At 35.0% G+C, this 23,019-nt stretch overlaps 1 protein-coding gene across 4 annotated transcripts in view; it reads right to left on the bottom strand.

The window, feature by feature from the left end:
* The window catches only part of ARHGAP24 (Rho GTPase activating protein 24), a 701,125-nt gene that overhangs the window by 395,282 nt on the left and 282,824 nt on the right, over nt 1-23,019 (bottom strand). Inside the window, exon 1 of one of the 4 annotated variants that reach the window (XM_033105938.1) lies at nt 18,722-18,807. The exons of the other annotated variants lie outside the window; for them this stretch is intronic. The gene's annotated coding sequence lies outside the window, so the exon portion shown is untranslated. Of the gene's footprint in view, nt 1-18,721; nt 18,808-23,019 lie in introns of those variants that run through there. 4 annotated transcript variants of the gene reach the window in all.

Genomic DNA, 23,019 nt, shown 5'->3' with positions numbered 1-23,019 from the left:
TTCAAGAGGTGAGCAATGGGAGACTGCGTGCAAGAGATGGCTAAGAGACTGCTCGAGCACTCAGCATTTAGGACAGGAGACTGACGGAAGTCCAAGAATGAGTGATGTACAGAGAGAAGCCCAAAGGCTAAGTAGGTGGAAAACTACAGATGGTCTACTAAGTTTACAGATAGGAGGTGACTAGAAGGTTTAAGCAGAAAGAGTTTCAAAGTGATAGAAAAAGAACTGCAAGAGAAATAAAAAAATGGGGACAGTGAGTAAGGACCAGCAAGTTTACTCCTCCAAGAAAAATCAGTAGTGAAGAAAATAGAGAAATAAAGCTGTAATTTAGGGATACAGCTTTTCTTAAACTGCATGAAGGACTGTGAGACATATTCATAGACATACGTACATTATACATACATATATACATACACGTACATACATATGTACATACACACATACATACATACACATCAAACTGTGTCCTAGAAGCCTTGTGTAATCTCCATCTTAGCATTTTTATGGAACAGAAGGAAGGTTAGGAAGAATGTGATGGACAATAGAAAGAGCTCTGTGATTCAGATGTGACAACATTTGCTTTGGAACTGATTACTCATCATAACCAAACCACATCCCTTCTTCGGAGTCTTTCTGTGTTTCTTTGTTTAATCATCACTAGGATTGTCACATGAGATAATCAGGGGACTCATTTCTCGCTAAATCTCCTTTGAGCCCTTCCTAACTTTCATTCAATTTGTTCACTACCAATAACATGGTAATTGCCACCCCTTACATTCTTAAGTATTTGCCACATACCTGATGCCCACATTTCAGTTAGTAGTGTTATATTTATTGATTTGAATGTATGTTCTTCATTCATAGGTAGAATACCTTGTGTCTGATTTGTAATTCTGAGGAAATTTTGGATATAATAATTTTTTCTTCAGTTTTTTTTCCTACTTTTTTCTCTTTAATGAAAAAAGGTACAATTTACGTACCACCTATTAAAAGCTATAATGAAATAAATTGAGCTATACAAATAATGCATCTTTGTGCCTTTAAATATTACATGCAAAATCTTGAGGAATTTTATAATTACATTTTGCAATTGAGCTCAACGAAATAACATTTGGAGTTTGAGTTGGACCGTGTGTGTTCCACACACTTCAACTCTTTGTCTTGGCAGACATTCAGATCCACTTAATTAAATACACATCTTTAAGGAGGTTGTTGTCTTTGACTTTTAAATATGGCCAACAGAAGCCAAGCAGATCTTAGCTAGGTGTGTTTTGAACTGAAGGGAGAACAATCATGGTCCCTTTATTCAGTCACTTGCATCTACTGCCCTGAACCATTGCTCGTGATTTTTTATTAGGTTAGGAAAGTAGGGAAGTCAAAAGATATGATCCCCCTGATGTCACATATGTCTGAAATTGGTAACTGGAGGCTTTATACAAATAATTGTATGCATAGGTAAGAATTAGGATAATATAAGGACTAGTTACTGCACTCTATTTCACTCAGCTGATCCTGGGCTTTGAGACCTTTCACTAATTCTTCCTTCCCACTCTCTTTTAACCTTTGTATTTCCATCCCTCTTAGTTTTCTCCAACTACCTTCTCTCCTAATCAACAGGCCAATTCCCCACTACCTGTAACCAGGCAAATTTGTCACCATGCTGTTGGCTCCTTTTGTTAGCTCCAACTACATTTCTTCTGCTAGAGGAGATAGCAAGAGGGTAGACCTTAGCAGTCCAGTAGATAGACCTGTATGAGAATTTCAGCCCAACGACCTCCTAGCTCTGCAAACTTAAGGAAGTTATTTGAAATAACCAATTATTAATAACTTAAGAATTAAACTATTAATTATCCATAATTTAAGGAAGGTACTTTAAAAACCAGACTTGCTGATTATTGCATGATTTGCATGAAACAAGGCATATCAAGAGCCAAATGAATAGATGTCATTTAATAATCCATACTTCTTTTCCCTGGTGTCTTTTTCAAGTTACCCCCAATTTACCTTACTTTACTGGCAATGCTTTCCATTTCTATATCTAATTACATCTATGTATATCTCTCCTTTGCTATAACCTCCATTCTAGTGTTGGCTGCTTCACATACTTCCCTGGACTAGTTCCATCTGTATCACTTCATTCCACTCACTCAGCCCCTCATCCAGGACGTGCAGATTTCTCGTTCCCTAACGACTGAGCTCTCATTTACATGTTCAGCCAAATTCAGTGATGTTCTGGGAAAAAGTGTCTTAACTAAAGTTATAACTTTAGTTATATAATTTATATAACTTTAGTTATATAACTTATATATAACTTGTATAAAGTTATAAGTTCCGATGCATCCTCAGCCTCCTTGAAAGAGAGTAACTTAACATAATCTAGTTATTTAGTTAAAATCTTATTTAAATTAGTGATTATCATAACATATTCTAGTATATTTAGAGAGGTTTCATTGCATTTGAATGTACAGTGATTTGATACTTACAATACTATTTATAATCCCATAATAATCATATCCACAATAACACAAAATTTGCTAATGCTATCATCTTTTTATTTGACAACTGAAACAGAGTCTGAGATATGTATTTCAGATTATATAAACAGTGCCCTAGTATCCAAAGGTACATTGCACCCCCCAGTTGTGGGGGAGGATACCCCTTTCTCTATGGTGTAAATCCTGCAGAATGCTTGAGCTTATAAAGCCAATTAAGTGCTGTGAACTGCGTACTCAAAAGTGTGGAAAAAGAAAGAGTTCATTTTAGATAATATTTTCAAACTTTGATTCCTGAGTGTATATAAAATAGAATAGACTATTAATACAATGGAACTTGACTATCAGAATAACATAAATATAAGGCCAAAAGTAAAAACAATTAAAAGGAAAATGTAGGAAAAACATTGAATGCATTTCACCAAATAACGCTTACCTAGCTTGGAAACCAGGAAATTTCTTTAGGGACAAAAATTAACAAGAAAAACAAAAGTATAAAAATGTCCCCTCCCTCAAGATGAGGGTTTATATGGAGTTTTTTTAAGTACTAGGAAGCATTTCACTTGAGAATTAATACCATAAGCCAACACAGAAACATAACTAGTAGCTACTTTGTAAACTCTCCATTAAATATCCCTGCTATATATTTAGTCTCATACTGTCTGTTAGAACATTTATTTATGCTTTTATAACATCTCACATATAGGAAGCAAAACACACAGCCATGTCCTTGAAGGCGACTTTGTTCAAGATGTCACCCCATGGTCTTAGCAGAGAGGTTTTCCCTCCCGAGTCAGCACCTTTTGCTGACAGAATTGGTGTTTGCCTATTGAGAGCTGCCACTGATCAGTGACTAGAAAGAACTCAGGAACTCAGAAGCTTTCCATCACTGACAGAAAGCAGTGGACGATATAAAAATAGCATTATACACTAAGGATTTGTTGAGGCTTAGAATGGTCATGGCACAAAGTTTGTTTGCATGCAGCAAGATTGTGAAATGGCAGAATGCCCATGGAAAATAAGCCACTAGGAATAACTATTGTCAGATGTTAACTGATGTTTGGATATTTATGGTGGGATCACAGTTCGTAGTTTTTTCTTTCAGAGATCACAAAACATTATATTTGGTATTAAATATTATATAGTTTTTCATAAGAGATGAAATTCTGCAGGATAAAATTGGAGGGAAAAATGATGTTTTTATAATACCAAGTTTATTCTGCAATTATACCATATGCTCACCATTTAAAGATTATATAGATAAACATGAGTTTATCTACATGAGCTTCTCATGAAGCTGCAAGTCAGTTAGACCTGGAAGATCTCTTGTGAGTAAGAATACACTATTTATTCCTCCTACACTCACCCATGTCAGTCAAAGTCCTGTGCTTAGAGAACTCATGGTCTTCTATATCACTCATTTATTCATTCACTAAACAAGTATGCTTTGACACTGTTCTTAGTGCCTACTCTTTGTCTCTGTCTTTAGACTGAGTTTCCTAGTGGCCCTTGCATAATTAAATACATAAAATAATACCATTCAGGAAAAGAATCTAGATCTTCTGAGTGATTTCTGACTCTATTCTTATACTACGAAATGTTAGAAAATGTCAGACATAATTCCTAATCATAGAGAGCTTACAATCTATTTGGGGGACTGAGATATTACATATGGAACAATTAGTAAAGCTGGTATTAAATAAATCAGTATTATATTTTCTCAATAAAGTATTATTTGGGTGCTTATTGTCAAATCACAATCCAGAAATGCATTCCAAGTACCTTAGTCCTCCAAAATGATGGTGTTAAAAATGTACAGTAGCAAGAGCTGATGCATTGTATTCTTGGAGATTTTAAAGTAACAGCCCCTCTGGACTAGTGAAGGGGGTGAAGAAGATATTCTTATGAAAGGTAAATATCACAGTGAAACAGTCCAGATCAAATATCCACATAGGAGAAGATTTGATACTAAGGCAGTACTGCACTGTGAAGATGAATAGCTTATCCCGATTCTCATTCATTTAGAAAAGGATGTATACATTTGTTATAACTTCACTGTCTCCATACCTAATTTTCAAAATTATTTTTAGACTCACAAGACCCCTACTTTTTTGATAAAAATGAAAAGTACCTTGAAAATGTTCACTTGTTAACTAGGCCTACAGGAGTATACAGCACTTTATTTGTTTATTTTTTAATTAAGAAGGAAGAAAAAGAAGCAGATCTCTTTTGTAAAGGAATTGAAAGGTAATTCTTTCACCATAGATACACATGAGAGTGAGGTCCATTTTTTCACATGTTCATACATTCAATGAATATTGACTGAATGTCACTGTAGTCCTTGGCATTGTAAATATAACATGAACATACATGAATTAATCAACAATCAAAAGAAAATAGAAAGTGATTTTTTTTTAAAGTACAACATTCATATGGCTGACTACAGATAGTCAACCAGATGGTACATCAGGTTTTGCTTGAGAGAAATCTTCCAAATTGAATACATAAAATATTAATAAGCCAGTAAAATGACTTGGACAATACTTTTAATATACTACCCCTCAAGAGAGAAATTTGTTGCCTCAAGAAGGCTAGTGAAAAACTCAAATTGTTGAGATGAACCCTGGGCAAATTCATATTTTGGATGCATGACTCAGGAAACTTTTTAGTATCTGTTTAGTATCTGTTAATCATCATTTAGAACAGTTGTTCTCAGTTAGGGATAATTCCCTATTCCACCACCACCTCTGCTCCACAGGTGGCATTTGGCAATATCTGAAGACACTTTCTGTTGTCATAACAGTGAGAAGGGATTCTATTGGTATCTAGTGGGTAGAGACCAGGGGTGCTGCTAAACATCCTGCAATGTACAGATCAGACAACACAACAAAGAATTATCAGACAATAAATGTCAGTAATTCTGAGGTTGAGAAACCCTATTTTAGAATACCTAAATGGTGATGAAAAGCCAAAGAGTAATCTAAAGAATTTCAGGCCAATTGAATTCGAGTAAGTCCTCTGACAGGTTTCACCAGTATCTTGTTCTCCAATCAGCAATAATCTTACACTTAAAGTCAGAACATTAGACCAGGTCAAGCAAGTCTTTTCATAGTCCAAAATTAAAATTCAATTATAAAGAAACAAGTGCTTTATTTAATCAGACTTAGAAGTAGCATGATACAAAACGATGCATCACAGTGTACATGCCAAAATCTATAATTTGATTTACAGTGCACCTAGAACACCGCAGCTCACTGTCTCTTCTTAGGAACCAATTTGAGTTTTAAACTATGTGTACCTCTGATGTGCTACAATGACTACTACATGATATGCACATTAAGGATTTTGATACCACTGAAGAAAACCAGCTGAAGAGTAGTCAAGGTGTTACTATGTACTTCATCCATGAGACCAAGACTTGTCTCTACTTTGATAGTATTGAATAGACAAGCATCAGTTAAATATTATTATAGTTATAATCCACTGAAATGAACAGTTCTTTATCAGTGCCTACGAAGAGGATGTTACATAGATACAATTCATGTCCAATTACGATACTCTAGGACTCATGAATGAGCAAAAGATATACAAGCAATATTCACGTGTTTGAATTTTATTTAACAAACACATAGTACTAGTACTTACAAAGCATTCTTATAAGAGCTTTGAAAACATTAACTCATTTAATCCTCATGGAAATTCTATGAATTAGATGCTATTATAATCCCAATATTTAGAGATGAGGAAATTGAGTTATAGAGAGGTTAATTCTCACACTCATGTCATTTAGAACTTAATTACATTTTCCTATGTTATTATTACAATTGCCAACTGATCTTCTACCCCCCCAATCTTTCTCCCTCCAATCCATATTCTATCCAAAGAGAATTTCTGTTTTCAAAGTGATGACAGAACCATTTTTCTGTAGCATATCTACTCCATTTCTCTGCTTAAAAATCTCCCATGACTCTTGATTTCATATGGGATTATTATGATTAAAAATAATCAGTAGTATTTTTAGCAATAATAACTAATATATTTTTTTGTTTTCTGTGTACAAAGCCCTGCATTAATCACTTTACATGTGCTATCTTGTTTAAACCCAGCTGTCATTGTATGGAATACAGGGTATGCCACAATCTGACCCAAATCTATATACCTTTTTCCATGCTTGTATGACTTTGTATAGACAGACTGACTTTCCTATAGTGACTTTCTCTGTCCTTTATTTCTGGTTCAGTCCTAGTATTCAGCTCCTCCAGAGCAAGCATTCTATTTTTTGTGTTCATAATGCACCTCAAACACTGATATAATAGTACTGACCATGTCATATTATAATTTATTGTTCATACACCTATCTCCTTTATCAGTGTGTTTGAGAAACTCATTCCAGATTCATTTATGTTCCTCATATGTAAAAGGTACTAAACAAACTTATTGAATATATGTCTCAGGAAATCAGGGGAAGAAACTGGATGTTTGTTGTCAGTGTTGAGCAGCAGGAACATCCATATCCACTTCTTTGATCAAATCAAAAGATTTTTGTACATGACGTAAAATTTCAGGAGCCATTTAGAAGAGGAAAGAAAAAAATTACTTTGCCAGTTTGAGAGAATTTCTGTTTTCAAAGTAATGCTTGAGAAGCAATATAAGAATGAGTGTACAAAAGGAAGAACTAAGTGGTCCACCCTTGGACAAAAAGAGAACTAAGGTATAAAAGAAGAGATGAGTGAAACAGTTCAACACACTCAGGTAATATTTTCCATATGCAAAATAAAAGTCTTTGAGTGGATGAGACTAGCAATGGGAGACATTCAGGACAGGAGCGGCTTTTTCAAGTTGGAAGTGACCTTGCCATATCTCAGCTTCAATAACACTTTTATGGAAACATTATGGCTCAAAACTTTTAATTTTGCCTTTTTATTATAAATGTGCATTTTCCTATTTTCCCAAATAGGAAAGATGGCCTATTCATCATAATACAGTTGACCCTCGAACAACATAAGTCTAAACTGTGTGGTCCACTTATACACAGATGTTTTTTAAATAAACATATTGGAAAATTTTTTGGAGATTTCCTTAGTACCTTGAAGTAATCGTACTGATTACACTAAGCTACCATAAAGTAATTATATTGCTTCTTCTTCATTATCAGTGCACCACTTCTATACTTGAAAATAAATATGAATTTCTTTTTTCCATAATCTCTTCATTTCTGATGTCTAGTGTTACTAATACATATAACATCTACAGTGTTTAAGACATATAAGACAATACTGATGTAGTCCTGATGGGCAGATGATTTGTCTTATAAACAGATGATGTAAACTTACGGTATTAATAAATACAGTACAGTACTGTAAATGTATTTTCACCTCCTTATGACTTTTGTAATAACGTTTTCTTTTCTCTAATAAGCTTACTTTATTGCATGAATACAGTATGTAATATATATATACAAAATACGTGTTAAGCGACAGTTATCGGTAAGGCTTCCAGTCAACAGTAGGCTATTAGTAGTTAAGTTTTGGGTGAATCAAAAGTTATACGTGGATTTTCGACTGGGGAGGGATCTGCACCCCTAACTCCCTCATATATACAGTGTTAGATATAATTAATGCCCAAAATGGGTTTGCTAATTGCATAGAAATCACAAGTGAAGCTTATGAGAAGGTAGTGAAAATATTCTGGAGCAATACTGAATGCGAGAAATACAAAATTCCTTTTTATTCTAAGTTATAATGAATTATTAATAAGATATACCCTCAGAAAAGGCAGTGATGCCCCCCTGAAACTATTCCCATGTCTGCTTTCCCTACAATAATGTAACAATATTTCTATCACACCTGTCTTCAGAGATCAGTGTGCCTATACACATTCCATTGATTTATCCCACGTCTCTTGAGAGAATCAAATGTGCAAGACATTGCTGACCCATAACAGACAACGATTGAGTACATATTAAGTAAGATCCAATAATAAAATTACCTTTTGAACTCCTGAGAAATAAGTTATACAATAAATGTACAGATCATATATAATATTCCTAAAAATAAAACATTAACAAGACCTAATAGAATTGCTCCATAAGTGTGTATCTAATATAAATGAGTGTGATTTATCTTTAAAGATGACAGAAGGATATTTTCCTATAGAATTCCTATATTCCTATCCAATATATATATTCTGTATAAGAGACTCATAAATTCATTACTGAAACTCAGTTGTTCAATAGGAGTAATCAAAGTGGTATTTGCTTTCAAAATTTCAGTAATTACCTAAAGCCATCTCCAGTAGAATCCTAAGGAAGAGGTCAGACAGAAGTGAGTTATTAAATAGTATTAACTACAATCACACAAAAAATGATCCTATGTGTTTTCCATCTCTTCATACAGGCAGAACCTCTGTGGTCTTCAATAGTGGCTTCAAGATAGCTCCATACCATTAGTATCTAAGGATTAAAATCATTAAGGTTTTCCCAGGCAACTACTTTTTCATCTTAGAATCTAATATTAAGAAAGCTATACTGAATTGTGGGGGAAAAAAACCACACACGCACACACAAAAACACAGTTCATGCTCTGTCCAGTCAAATTAGTGTTCATCTATACAAATTCATCAAAACGAACTCTGAATTCATTAGGATCCATAATCTCATTTCAAAGGAAGGAAATGGAACAAAAGGATTAAAAGCATACACCTCTGAGTACATGAACCCTGGGGGAGTATAAAGACTACATAAAACCTGATGAAAATTTTCTTACATAAAGAATGAAGACAAAATAAAAGGGTGACCTAAGAAAATAAGAACATTGAACAACTCTCGAGGAACTCCAGGTTGTGGCTCATTGAGTAGGTGACGTCCATGGCTAAATCACTAAGAGTAAAACATTTGCTTGGAAGCTTTCTTTCTAGGAATGGTGACACGTCTGTACTGAAGCAGCCTCATTATATCTGTCACCTATTCCCCTGGAAAGCAATCTCCAAAAGACTAAACAATTGTGATTAAATTTAATGAGCTAAACACATGCAGAAAAACATAGGACAGGATGTGACACACAGTAGGTGCTCAGTAATTAGTATAGCTTGTTTACATAATATTCTTGGCTCAATAGCAGTATGCTCTGAAGATTTAGCAATGGGTTTTATCTAAGAAATTGATGGCTTTCCATGCTTTTACTTTGTTTTAGAAAATTCATCATCATTGTGTTAAGATGATTTTTTTTAAAAATGGGGTGGTTAAAACCTCTTCTGGTTTTAGGACCTGAATCCTAGAATGAAGAAAGTTTGAATCAAATACAGTAAGAGATCTAAAAGGTGAGGTGGCAGAGGTGTGAAAAGGATGTAAATATACAGCATGTAAAACAAATATGAGCTATTTAATTTTTAAAATGCTGGTAACACATAGGTACTCTAAACTATTAACAAAAATACAGCTATAGGAAAAAGTTCAATTAGATCTTGAATACTTTATAAATACTATTATAGTTTGGTCAAAGACATCATTCAGATATTAACGAAATAGTGGTTACCGTGTAGATGCACAGGAAGTCAAACTGTACTCTAGCTAAAATGTTACTAGATCATAAGTTATCCTCCATCACAAAATCAGAATGTAAAGCCACTCCTTTCCACAAGAATTCCAAAGGCAATCAAAATGAATCAGTAGAGTTGGACAATCAATAAGCTAGCTTCCCCTTTCTTTATCACTGTCACATTTATCAAATTTTAGTCTGCTGCCTAACACTTTTTTGTGCTTATAAGATGTTAGGTCTATATTCTCACTAAAAGCATCATCGTGGCTACCACCTACAGTAATTCAGGTAGTTCATCATACAGGGGTACCTGGTGGAAAGAGAGAGGAAAGGTGACTTCTACCTCATGTTCTGCTCACGCACCCCAGCATGGACTGTTTTTTTCTGTAGGGTGAAAAGACTTCTCCTAAACCATAGAAAGTTGCCATATTAATTTGTGGTGGCCCTGTGCATTGCTACGTATATATGTGTAAAACAGGCACTCTACCATAGTAATTCCAGTACAGGCTGTGGACTAAGCCATATTTGGATTTAAATCTTAATGCTATCTCTTACTGTAAGTGTAATGATTGGTAATCCCAATCCTATCCAATCTCTTAATCTCTCTAACCTGTCTCCTACATATAAAATATAAAATGGGAATAAAATCACCTATCATGAAGGGCTGTTGTGAGAATTAAAGATCTTGAATGGCCATAGGACATCATTTTATGTTCAAATGTTCAATATATGATACCGTGTTTCCCAGAAAATAAGACCAAGTCTTATATTAAGTTTTGCTCCAAAAAATGCATTAGGGCTTATGTTCAGGGGATGTCATCTTGAAAAATCATGGTAGGGCTTATTCTCCGGTTAGGTCTTATTTTCAGGGAAACACGGTAGCTACTACTATTAACTGCACAGTTCTGTGATAGAAACTTTAATGATATCAAATGCCTAGCCATTAAATGGTTAAAATAGAATAGTGTGTATTCAATGTTTACTAGTTACAGACTCACAGCAAAAGCAACATTAAAGAGTAAAATGCCAAGAATTTGGTTACTAAATATTAAAATCTTAAGCTCACTCAAGAATTGGTAAAAATATAGATTCTAATTCAAGGGTCCAAAATAGGGGTTAGGATTCTGTAGCAGAATTCTCTAGGTAATTCTGATGTACGTAAATCACATTTGCAAAATTATGTTCCACGTACAGAATATTGTTGTCTTCAAACAAGCTTGGGAGTAATAAGTGATAAATTATCGATTCCCCCAAAGACTGACTAGATATACCAGTGTAAAGCATGGGCACAGAATTGGGTTGTTCACCACTACCTCTAGAGTAGGTACCAGCGTCTATAAGGATCAATCCCATCACAGTGTATCAAGAATACATATTTTGCGGTCAACAAAAAATGTGTTTGTTCATATTTCCTATAAAATTTTAATTTTGATGTTAGAAAGTCAATAAAGTCAAATTCATTAAATACTTTGTCCCATTTCGTACCAAGAAGCTTTCCCCACAGAGGAGAAAAATAATTATTCTTCCTGCCAGCTCATGTACAAGGCATTTACTTATTTGTAAGCTAAGTGCACCTCATTGCTAACTATACACATTATGGGTGATAATTCCACCTAGAAATTTAACATCCTCCTTTAAACACACTAAAAACCACTAAAATAACATTTTCAACTTTATGCCTTCAAATTGTTCCAAGTTACACAATTATCTTGAGCTAAGTGTAAAATTTTGGTAATTATGACATTTCCCCACCATTTATCCCTAAGGTAAGGAAAAAAGTGTTTCTGAGTTGTTTTGTATTTTGTGTTTGTAAAGCCACTTTGGAATTCTGAAAGACACAGAGAGTACAATTTCTTAGACTCGATATATAGGAAATAATAATTCAATTTTGGCTCGGTTTGAAAACGTTACCACTTCAGAAGGCAAATCATGCTGGCAGCATTTACCCACAGTCCTCACCTACGTCCCAAATCTGAATGCTGTAATAACAGTGGCCAAGATAATGGACCTAAGGAAAAACCACTCTTTATTCCCAATCTTCACCTTATTATTATCCTGTATTGTAAGGGGAGGAACTTTACATACTTGAGCTCAGTGAACCCCACAAAGGCTATTTCTGAGAATCCAAGCAGCCAGCTCTTCACGCAATAACAGGGAAGCCCAGATCCCTGAATTCCCATAGTGCTCAGGATCTGGAAAGACCTTCATTCAGTACCTTCACACAACCGCTACAGAGCTATTAGTGACTCCAAGAGTCATCTTAGCCACATTTGAATTACAAATTAAAAAAAGGAAAAGAATAACTGAAGTTTAACATCCTTAGGAAGTGTCATTTATGTTAATGAGGCTGTGAACAGAACAAATAACAATTACATTAGTTTAAGGAATGCTATGTTTATCTCCTCCAAAGCTGCTATCCTAATCACATTTTGATTAAGTCATGTCTAAAATTGGTTTACAGTCTCTGAGACATACCAAGGGATGGTAATGAGGAGGTGCTCTGGAGCATAGCTTAAGTAATTTTTTAATTGGGAAGTCTAAGTCACGAACAGTACTTAAGTACGTTAGTTCTCCTCAAAAGAAAGTTTAAGTGATAATACATTATTTTCATCTCAGAGTTAATGTGACATTAAAGGACATGTGGGAAAGTGTTAGACTTGTAATAAGTATCCTTAAATAGTAGAGACCTTCCTTTACTGTCTAAGGAAAGAATGTGGCCTCCATTTATGTATGGGCCTTTGTTCTCAGTACTGAATAGCTAACATTATCTGAATTCATCAGATAGCATTCTACCGCGTCAAAGAGTGGCAGAGCCACCTGGATGTGTGTCAACCACCAAAGGGCCAGATGACCAGCCTATCTGGCATGTGGTCATGTGACTAGCAGGCTATTTACACACATACAGCCTCTGTCAGAAAATTATAAAAGCAGCCGATTATTTGAATAAGCAGGTTAAAAGGTAAGCTGAGACAAAGTGAGAGACTATATTTCTATATACCTGTAAGCTGGCCCCAAAGGAAAAACGAAAAACCACATGATTGTACAATTCCCTTACTTTGTATTTGGTGGATAAACTGAAACTGGATAATATGACAACACGGTGTACCAGAATAGGCAAGAGTTTTTGGACCCAGGAATCTGAGTTCAAATCCTGCCTCTTCCAAGGTGTGAGCTATAAGACCTTAGGCAAATTACTTAAGCTCTTCAAGTTGCAGCCTCTACTTCTGAAAAGTTGGGATAGCACCATCTACCTAGTTAGGTTATTGTGATGTTTACAGATAATCCTTATAAAATACCCAGAACAGTACCTGATCAAACAAGAATATGGATATGTGACAGGGGTGCAGGGGGTGTGGGGAAAGAGTAGTGTGAGCAGTAATAACACATTGCTTATACAGGCACCAATACCTTCAGTTCTCCTGCTGCTGCTACCACTGCTATTACCACTACTAACACCAACACCAGTATGTATAATTATATATTATGGTGAGTGTGTTGTGAAAATAATGATTTATAGCAAGCTAGGTATTTGCTATTTTGATGTTTCATGAGCTGAGTCTATCACCTGACATCAAACCCAAAAACAAAACAAAATACTCTGAGACGTATGATTGAGCGAGACTAAATTTGTGGTTGGTTTTTGTTTAATTAATGTGTTGTTTAATGTGTATTTATCTTCATGATGATCTTTAATAATCTTTTAAATCAAAGATCAATTAAGTATCTTAATTTTCTTTCCCAAGCTTAGCCCCTACTCAAGTACTATTAAAACAGATGCCCTAGCATTTTTCTATTCATTTGATGAAGCTTTGATTGATTACTTGCCAGAACAGTTCACACAAAGTATGAATCCAAATACAAGCTGAATTGAAAACCAGCACTGTTATACATTAAGATACATACATCATTTCTGTTTTCTTTAAACTTCTAGGAAAATTCAACAAAACAGACATCAAATAGATCAATGATTTGTTTGAAATGAAAATTGAATGGCTTGATAGCGTTAGCTTTTCCATTGATATTCTGATAAAAACTACCTATTTCTAACATAACAGCTTGCCAATACATTTGGTTAGTGTCCTTGATTGTCACTAACAAATGATAACTATATTGGCCTCTTAAATGTGTTGTAGGGAGATAGTTCAGGTGAAGTTTCTTGTAAGACTCATGAAAAATACTTGTATGTACTATGCACCTAATAGCACTTTAAGCAGGGGAAAATTAGTTAAAATGAACATCAAGGACAGTTAATTAACTGAATAATTAGTACATTAGGATGACCAGTAGGCAGAGATGTTAAAAAGGGAAAAGGAATGACCCAGAGTTCGGAAATGTCACAGGGATGCACACAGACCTGAGGATGATGTGTGACGAGAACTGAGAGGTGTTACTGCAAGGCTTCCAGTTGGAGAGCTGCCTGTATCGCCTTGGGAATGAGGGTAGGACATGAACTAGAGGGTGGTAATGCATGAGTGTGGCTATGTCTGGACGTTGGTAGTAAAAAAAGGAGCGCGTTACAGGTAATGCTTATATTACCACTTCAAGGTATTCTTAAGACCATCTGGCAGCACCTTGCTCTCCTTTCACCTGATGCCTACTCCCTGTCACTATGTAACTTTCAGTGCCATCTCTCAACAATATTAGAGGCCGCCACAGGTTAACGTTGGGGTGGGGAATTGAACAGCAGAGCACAAGCCAAGAAAATGGAATAATAGCTTTGTTGCTCATTAGTGAAACAGAATGCTATTTTGAGAGTCAATGTATTAAGATCATTGTTAAAGGGGAACAGACTGTATAAGTGGGCATGTTATACATTCACTAATAAGGTTTTTCCCCTGAGATCCATCCGATGACTTGCCGTGAGCTACTTTGATGAAACAAAGGTCTGATCATGTCACTGCCCTCCCTAAAATCTTTATAGAGTCTTCCCTGATGCATACCAAGTTTACCCTCCCTGATGCATATCAGAATTATTGGACATAGTTTTTCTTAGCAAATGTTCTGCCCTCAGATCCCCCTCTAATATTTTTCCCACTCCTTCAACATACTCTCTACTTGAGTAATTGTCATCTATCTATATGTTTTCTAAGCACAACATACATTCTCACCAACTTCATTGGTCAAATCATCAGCCTTGCCCCCTTTTCCCCACATTTGCCTGTCCAAGTCCATCAGTGCTAATTCGTGCCTTCATGCTCAATATTCCCTCACTAAGCATTGTACACGTTCAGCTGAATATCTTCTGAATCAACTGGTAGAACTGGGCAGTGCATGGATGGCTGAGGAAGGTGACCTAGATGAGTTCAATATCTCGGAGGTAAGAGAAGAGACAGGCGGTGGGGTGGGGTGGGGGGGTTGTACAATAAATTAGAAGACAGAATATGGACAAATAGTTAAGAAATTTCCTTCCCCCTTATCATTGCCCAAATTTTTAAATACATATTACTATTTGAGTACCCATCGTTTCCTTGGTACCATATTAGGCATTATTATTGAAGCCTGTTGACAGACCAGCATTCTCAGAAGGAACTTTACCTATGCTTGCTCTCTTTGTTAGAGGGCCTGCTATATTAAATTAAATTAAAGTAAAGACTGTGGCTCAGTTTTGGCATTTGCTGTACTCCCTGAGAAAGTGGTATTGTAATCTAAATAATCCATCAATGCCTCTACTGACTTGTCTGCATCTCTCCTCCATCTGGGCACTCAGATTTATGCATCATTTAAAAAGTCCTTGACAACCTTTTCACCTTTTACCTGACAAAACTGCATAAATCTTATATGTTTTCCTACAATGAATGTGGAAATTCAACCTCTTTTTAACACACTATTTGTCTTGCTTGGCTGGTTTATGGTGAGAAAGAAGACTAAAAATGTTTCTAAAGCAATAATTCATCAAGTATAACGGAAGGGTTTGCAAACGGCATCATCTTACTAGGTAAGCATGTTTTTAAATCCTTATAAGATACGGTGTCATATCTAACCAAAATTAAAGTGGGGGATAACAATTAAATGTATAGAATAGTATAAAAATGACTTTCAAAAACTATCATCTCCACAAAAAAAATATTTTTTTGTAGAGATGGAATGTGAAAAATGATGTAGGAGAATATGTGACAACAAACCACAGACAGGGAGGGCTTTGAAGACAGACAAAGAGCTTTCTTTTGTTTCTCTTTCATAATCAAAAAGACTAAGAATGTGCCAGTTCCAGTGAAGAATTTAGTGGGGAAGCGTGAAAAACCATCTCACACGTGATTACATACAGTGTCTTGATCCTAGAGTGAGGTGATGCAAATTATATTTACCTAAAAACAAATATATTCAGATCCTAGAAGAATCTAATTGTTGCTTTGTAAAGGTCCCTGGGTTGACTCAATTGCTCTGAGAAAGGCAACTAAAATAATCGGCTTTAAATCATAATTTGATCGCGATCTTGTTTCATACATATGTCCTATTTCTCCAACAAAATTATAAACCTGGTCACCCACTCCCAGCCTCTCATTGATAATAACAAATTAATTGTCTGATCTGCTTGGCAAACAATGAACCAGCAAGTTAGGGACGATACTGTGCTGGTTATCATGAGAAAGGGATGAGCCATGTGGGGAGAACACACAGTCCTTGCCTTCCAAACCCAACCTTGGGTAAGGAGCCTAACCTTTTCGAGCTTTCGTTTCCTCCCTGGGCAAGTAGGATATAAGTGGGTTAAAAACTAAGAATATGGAACAACGAGACTCAGCTGGCATTCAGTACCTATTATATGTGGCATTAAAGAAGACCTGAAGAATAAATCATGCTCATCATCTCCAAGGAGTTCAGAATCTAGAAAGCTGTACAAAATAGGTAACAATTTTTATAAAGTGTCATATAACTGGCACCTCTGGGAACAAGTCATTTTTCACAGCAAATTTTCCTGCGTAAGTAAAGACTGTATGCCTCTAAACACTATTTTTTAAAATTATTTGAGGTAGAAATGTCTTTTAAATCATCCTATATTTCTTTGTTTTCCCCCCATGATACCCTGAACATCACTGAATATTTTCGTAATGCTGCGATCACTTTACGGACATCAGTTCAGGGCACTTTGAGGTCTGTTTGTTGTACCTTCAGTGTGTTAGATTGCTATAATTTTGGGGACCACTGTGTGATAATTTTAGAAAGTCTCTTGTCCTTTCAACAAATGTCACTTTCAAAGCTGTCAGAGTCCCTGCCTATAATATTACTTCTGCCTTCTAATTTACTGCTTGAAACCTACGTTAGTCCAGAGAAGAAAATCACTAGGCAAGTTAGAATTGTTTTTATATTTTGGGTAAATATTACATATTCATTTAAAATTATAAATATATATCAATCCTACAAATTAGAAATGATTGTAGAAAAGACTAATGAACTAATGAAAGCAAAAAGTAATAATTATTAAAACTAAAGTTTAAAATATTAGCTTGACAAAAGATAAATAGCATTAATAATGTAATAATTTGGGTAAGCACTGCAGTAAGCATGATTGATGAAGAATCAATATCTTTATATGCGAATTTATATAAATCAATTAAAAAACTGAAGTAACATAAGGCAACATGAAAAGCAAGTCAAAAGGAGAAATAACAATGAGTGAATGAATATAGGGAAAAATATTTAACCTTCTTAACAATCTGAAAAATGCAAATTGGTTAGCCTTTTGGCTATTAAAGTCAAGACTTTTAAAAAAAATTTAATTAAAAATAGTTTTTAATTTTGTGACAGCTGTGTATCAGTTATTTCATCTTGGAAAGAAATTTGACAATCTGCATAAGGAGTCATAAAAATGTCCACAATTATATAATATTTGGAAAAGCTATATGACAAAGATAACATAATAATTAAATTTGCTGTTAAAGTTGGAAAGAAAATCATAATTATCTATAAATAAGGGATGGATGAAGGAAATTATGTTTTATTAAGTCAAATACAGTTATGTGGTGATGAATGAACTAAACCTACTAAAAATACAGGTTTAAATATACTATGAGGCTTCTGTGTTTAAAACAGTAAGGTGGCTCATGCACAGACAGACCAACAGAACAGAAAAGAAAATCCAAAAATGGAGCTAAGTATCATGGAAACATGTTACATGATTAAAGTGTCATCTCAAATCATTGGGCAAAAGGATGAACTTTTTACAAACAAGAGTTGGAGAAACTGGATAGTATTTTTGAAAAACATGAAAGTGGATCCTACCTCACACCATATACCAGGATAAACTCCAAATGAGTTAGATATCTAAATGTGTTAAAACAAAAAACAAAAAAAAATGAAGCCCTACAAGTACTGAAGAAAATTTAGGTACAGGGAAAGGCTTTCTAAGTATGATTCAAAATCCATACCCAATAAAAGATTGATAAATTAAATAATATAAAATTAAGGGGGAAAAACAATTTTTCGTGACTAAAAAGAGCAAAGCCAAAAGACTAATGACAAAGAAAATATTTGCGTTGTGTATCACAAAGACTAAATCTTTAATTTATAACTTTAATATATAAAAGCTTTTAGAAAATTGAGGAATGAAAAAACCAAATTACCAATGGAAAAAAAGTACAAATATACAAACTTTACCACAAAAAAAAAAGAAAGAGAAACAAATTTCCTAGCCCACAAAAATAAGGAAAGATAGAATTCTCAAAATAAGAAGCATTCAAACTATAACTATAACTATACCTTTTAGATAGACAGGTTAACTTTTGACAGCATATTCAGTTACTAAGGTTGAGCAGATACATTGCTACATATTGATGTGGGACTATCACAGAACCTTGCGGCATAATCTAAAAAAACAAAAACAAAAACACTGTATACATTTACCATTTGACCAAGCAATATTACTTCTTGAATTTTACCTTAAAGATTCATCCCTAAAATTATGAAACATTTGTTTATGTTTACTTAGAAGTGATAATAAAATAATTTTGTAATAGCAAAATATGGAAATAGCCTAAATGCACATCCATAGGAGACTGGCTAAAAAACTACTGATACTGGAACCCAATGACAGGACATAGTGTTAAGTGAAAAAAACAACAAGGAGATAGAAAAGAGTACATATTCCATACCTTTTGCATAATAAAGGAAGAATGTGTGTATATATGTACATATATATACATATATATGTCATATATCTTAGTTTATACCTCTTTACATAATTTTGAATTTTAAATTGGGGAAAAGATTTACCACTCAGAAAATAAAATTAAATCCAAAAGATTTTAAAAAGTATCCCTCTGCTTGGGGGAGTTCTTGGATCATAGGAGCACACTTGGCTCATGCATGCAGGGCATGCTGAAAGTTGTGAAGTATAAATCCCTAGTCTCCAGCTTCCTATTTCTGAAGAACATTCTACGCCTCTCAGAGGATCCCCAGCAGGACTGGGTCCCAGCTGCCTAGAGCTGTCCCTTACTCCATAAGCACCTTTATAGGCTTTTCTTTCTCCCCTCTCTGGTTTGTCCCTCCTTCACCATGTTTCCTTGGCTCATCTCCCCCAAAACTACTTTCACTCAAATCTTTGTTTCAGGGTCTGCTCTTGGGAGTCCCCAGACCAAGACAGGTTCTATCACTTCTATTTACAAATTTAGTAGAATTTTTATATTTTTTTTATTAATGCAAAGACAACACATGATCCAGGGTTGGGCCAGTGTAAGCTTCTGGTCAGTAGATCACTGCGCAAGGACTTTAGACAACTTTAATTAAGGGCTTTCTAAAGGCGGGAATTAATGTGGCCTCCTTTTCCTCCACTTCTAATTCGTTTGCTCTGCCACTAATGAGTCTGCAAGTGGCTGGGATCTAAGAAGAAATCCCTCTTCCCTTGTGGTCTGAAAGAGCTGTACTCTTGGCCTCTCAGAGCCCCCAAGAGGCCAAAGTTAGGGAAATGACTAGAAAGTCATCTCTCCGGTCCTTAAGTTTGGGAGACTGAAAGAGAGAAAGAGTAGGGAACCTTCTTTCAGGCATCATAGCAGAAGAATAAAGGTACATTATTTTCCTCCACACCCAGAGTCTATAAGGAGGGGCGCTGACATGTAGAGACTTCAACAAATGGAACTGAGCCCCAATGAATTGGTGTTGAAAATGTCTAAAGTAGTTCTAAGAAAAAAAAACTAGGGGGGAAGAACTGGAATATGGGTACAATTGGGCAATAAAGCCATGTCTTTTCTGTGTTTTTTTCTTTCCTACGATGGATGGTGTATTAGTTTTATATTGCTGCTCAGGCCACAAGGGAAGAGGGATTTCTTCTTAGATCCCAGCCACTCGCAAACTCACTAACCATTTGAATCAGAAGTGGCAGAGCAAAAGAATTAGAAGTGGAGGGAAAGGAGGCCACATTAATTCCCGCCTTCAGAAAGCCCTTAATTAATTAGTTTATATTGCTTATATTGCTCCTGTAACAAATTACCACAAACTTAATGGCTTAAAATAATACAAATTTATATCTTACAACTTTTGTTGAGGTCAGAAATCTGAAATAGTTATCATTGGACTAGGCTGGATTCCTTTCTGGAGGTTTCTAGGGAAGAATTCACTTTCTTGCCTTTTCTAGCTTCTACAGACTGTCTGCATTCCTTGGCTTATGGCTGGCCCCCTTCCATCCTGAAAGCCAACAATGGCAAGTTGAGTCTTTCTTATGTCACAACACTCTGACACTGCTTCCTCACCCCACTTTCATATTTAAAGGACACTTGTGATGACACTGGTCCACCTGGATAATCCAAGATAATCCCTTTACCGTAACATAATTTCATCTGCAAATTTAAATCCCCTTTGCCAAATATCCTAACATATTCATAGGTTTTAGGGTGAATATTTGGCGGTGGGGGGGGGGGGGGTGTTAGTTTGCCTAAGATAGGGATTCTGCCTACCGTAAATGGTATATATTTTTCCTCTAGACATTTCCTAGTTGGTTAATTGTTGTTTTCCAGGAATGCTACTATTTCACGTATATTAATCTTGAGTCCAGTGAACATGCAAAACTCACTTCTAAATTGCTCCAATGATATGTCTGATGTCTTTCTTGGGTTTTCTATTTTGTTAATTTCATAATTTGCAAGTTTTGTCTTTTCCCTTTAAGTCCTTGCACCTCTTATTTTTCTTGCCTTTTAAAGTTGGCTAGGACATCTAGTACAATGCTCAATATTGGGGATAATCACAGGGATTCTCAGGCTATGCTTACTTCAATAGGAATGTTTATAAAGTTTTCTAAATAACTATACAGTTTTGGAGTGGTTTTAGATAGATATTTCTTATCAGAATAATAAAAAATGTCTCTGTTCCTAGTGTACTAAAAGTTTATATCACAATTTAGTGTCGAGTTTTATTGGATGTTTTGTCCACATCTATTAAAATAACTATATAGGGTTTTCTCCTAAATTTTATAGATGTCTGACTATTGAACCATCCTTGCATTTTCAAATAATCTTTCTTTGGCTATCATGTAGTTTTTTATAAAATGCTGAAAATATTGTCAATATTACATTAAAGGTTTTGATTTTATATTTATAAGTGAGAATTCACTATAATTCTTATATTCTACCTTTATATCCATTTTTAACATTAAAGTTACACTCACTGCATAAAGTGGTTTGGTTAGATTTCCTATTTTGAGTCTCTAATCAAGTTTGCCTAAAATAGAGATTTTTTGCTTTTACAGGTTTTTTAAACTATGCCTATAAATAACTGCCCTTGTTGTCATTTGGAGATAGGGAGGGGCAAGATATTTTACATTAATTTGATTTCTTTAATGGTTACTTATTTATTCATGGTTTTTACCTTTCAAGTCTAGGTTAATAACTTATATTTTGTTAGAAAATTATCCATCTCATTTTAAATGACAAATTTATGGCCATAATATGATACTACTCTCCTATGAACTTTAAAATCCCTTTTGCATCAGTAGTTTGATGCATTTTTATTCCCAATGTTGTTGATTTGTGCTCTCTCTCTTTTTTTCTTGCTCCATGTATAGATGGCAATTTCTCCTACAGCTGCCTGCACATGGTTTTGTGCCATAGATAAATCTTCCTGTGAAAGGGAGATGAGAAGACACTTGAGAGAAGAATAAAAGGTCAAAGAACCTAAATGAGGCTGCTTCCCCCCGTTGAGACAGAAGATGTAAAAGAAGTTAGAAAAAAGAGGAGACCATTTAGTGATCTGAATAAATAGCTGCAGAACTATCTATTGAAGTAGCCCTCTCTAAATCTGCCTCTCTGACTATGGAAAGAATACTATAATACCTTTGCTACCCATCTAACTCCATCATTTATCTTGCATTTTCAGATTCTCAGAAATATTTAATAGTAATTGACATGGGAATTTGAGACAATATAAATCTATTTATGTAATAACTGTAAGACTCACTAGTGACTGACACTTTGCATAAGCAAAGAAATACATAAAATTACATGTGGCATTTGATGTAATGCTACAGAAGGTAATCTAAAGAGCTCATTCTTAAACTCATTAAGAAATACATGGATTACTCATAATAGAACTGCTGGGATTTGATTAGTTACTGAATGTGGAAAAGGTGAGCAACGTGACAAGGAACTAAGACAAGAAAAGGAAAAAAACTATATACTGGTCTGTGTGCAGTATTCTGCTTAAAGGGAGGAATTTTCACCATCATAGAATAAAAGTTTTAGGAAATTTAATATATCGGACCATTCCACAAAGACTTTTGATAAGACTGAAGAAGAGCTAACTTACAGAGACAAGACAAAGGAATGCAGATATTCTGTAAGAGAACAAATTGCAGATAAAGACAACATCCCCACACTAGGATCCCTGCCATGACAGCTGTCAAATAGAGCAAGTGAAGACACTGCAACTGTGATTTACATCAAACCTCTAAGACAAACACCAAAATTACAGACAAACCAGAACAAGCCAATCTGAAGCGTGAAGATGTGAATCCATCACAAGGGGAAAAAATTCATGGGGTAAAAAACAAAGTGGTAGGTATGAAAACATTT

Source organism: Rhinolophus ferrumequinum, chromosome 5 (assembly GCF_004115265.2).
Source record: "Rhinolophus ferrumequinum isolate MPI-CBG mRhiFer1 chromosome 5, mRhiFer1_v1.p, whole genome shotgun sequence".
In the NCBI taxonomy this organism is placed as follows: Eukaryota; Metazoa; Chordata; class Mammalia; order Chiroptera; family Rhinolophidae; genus Rhinolophus; species Rhinolophus ferrumequinum.
Note: the sequence above shows the minus strand (reverse complement) of the source record. Positions and strands in the feature narration are given on the sequence as shown.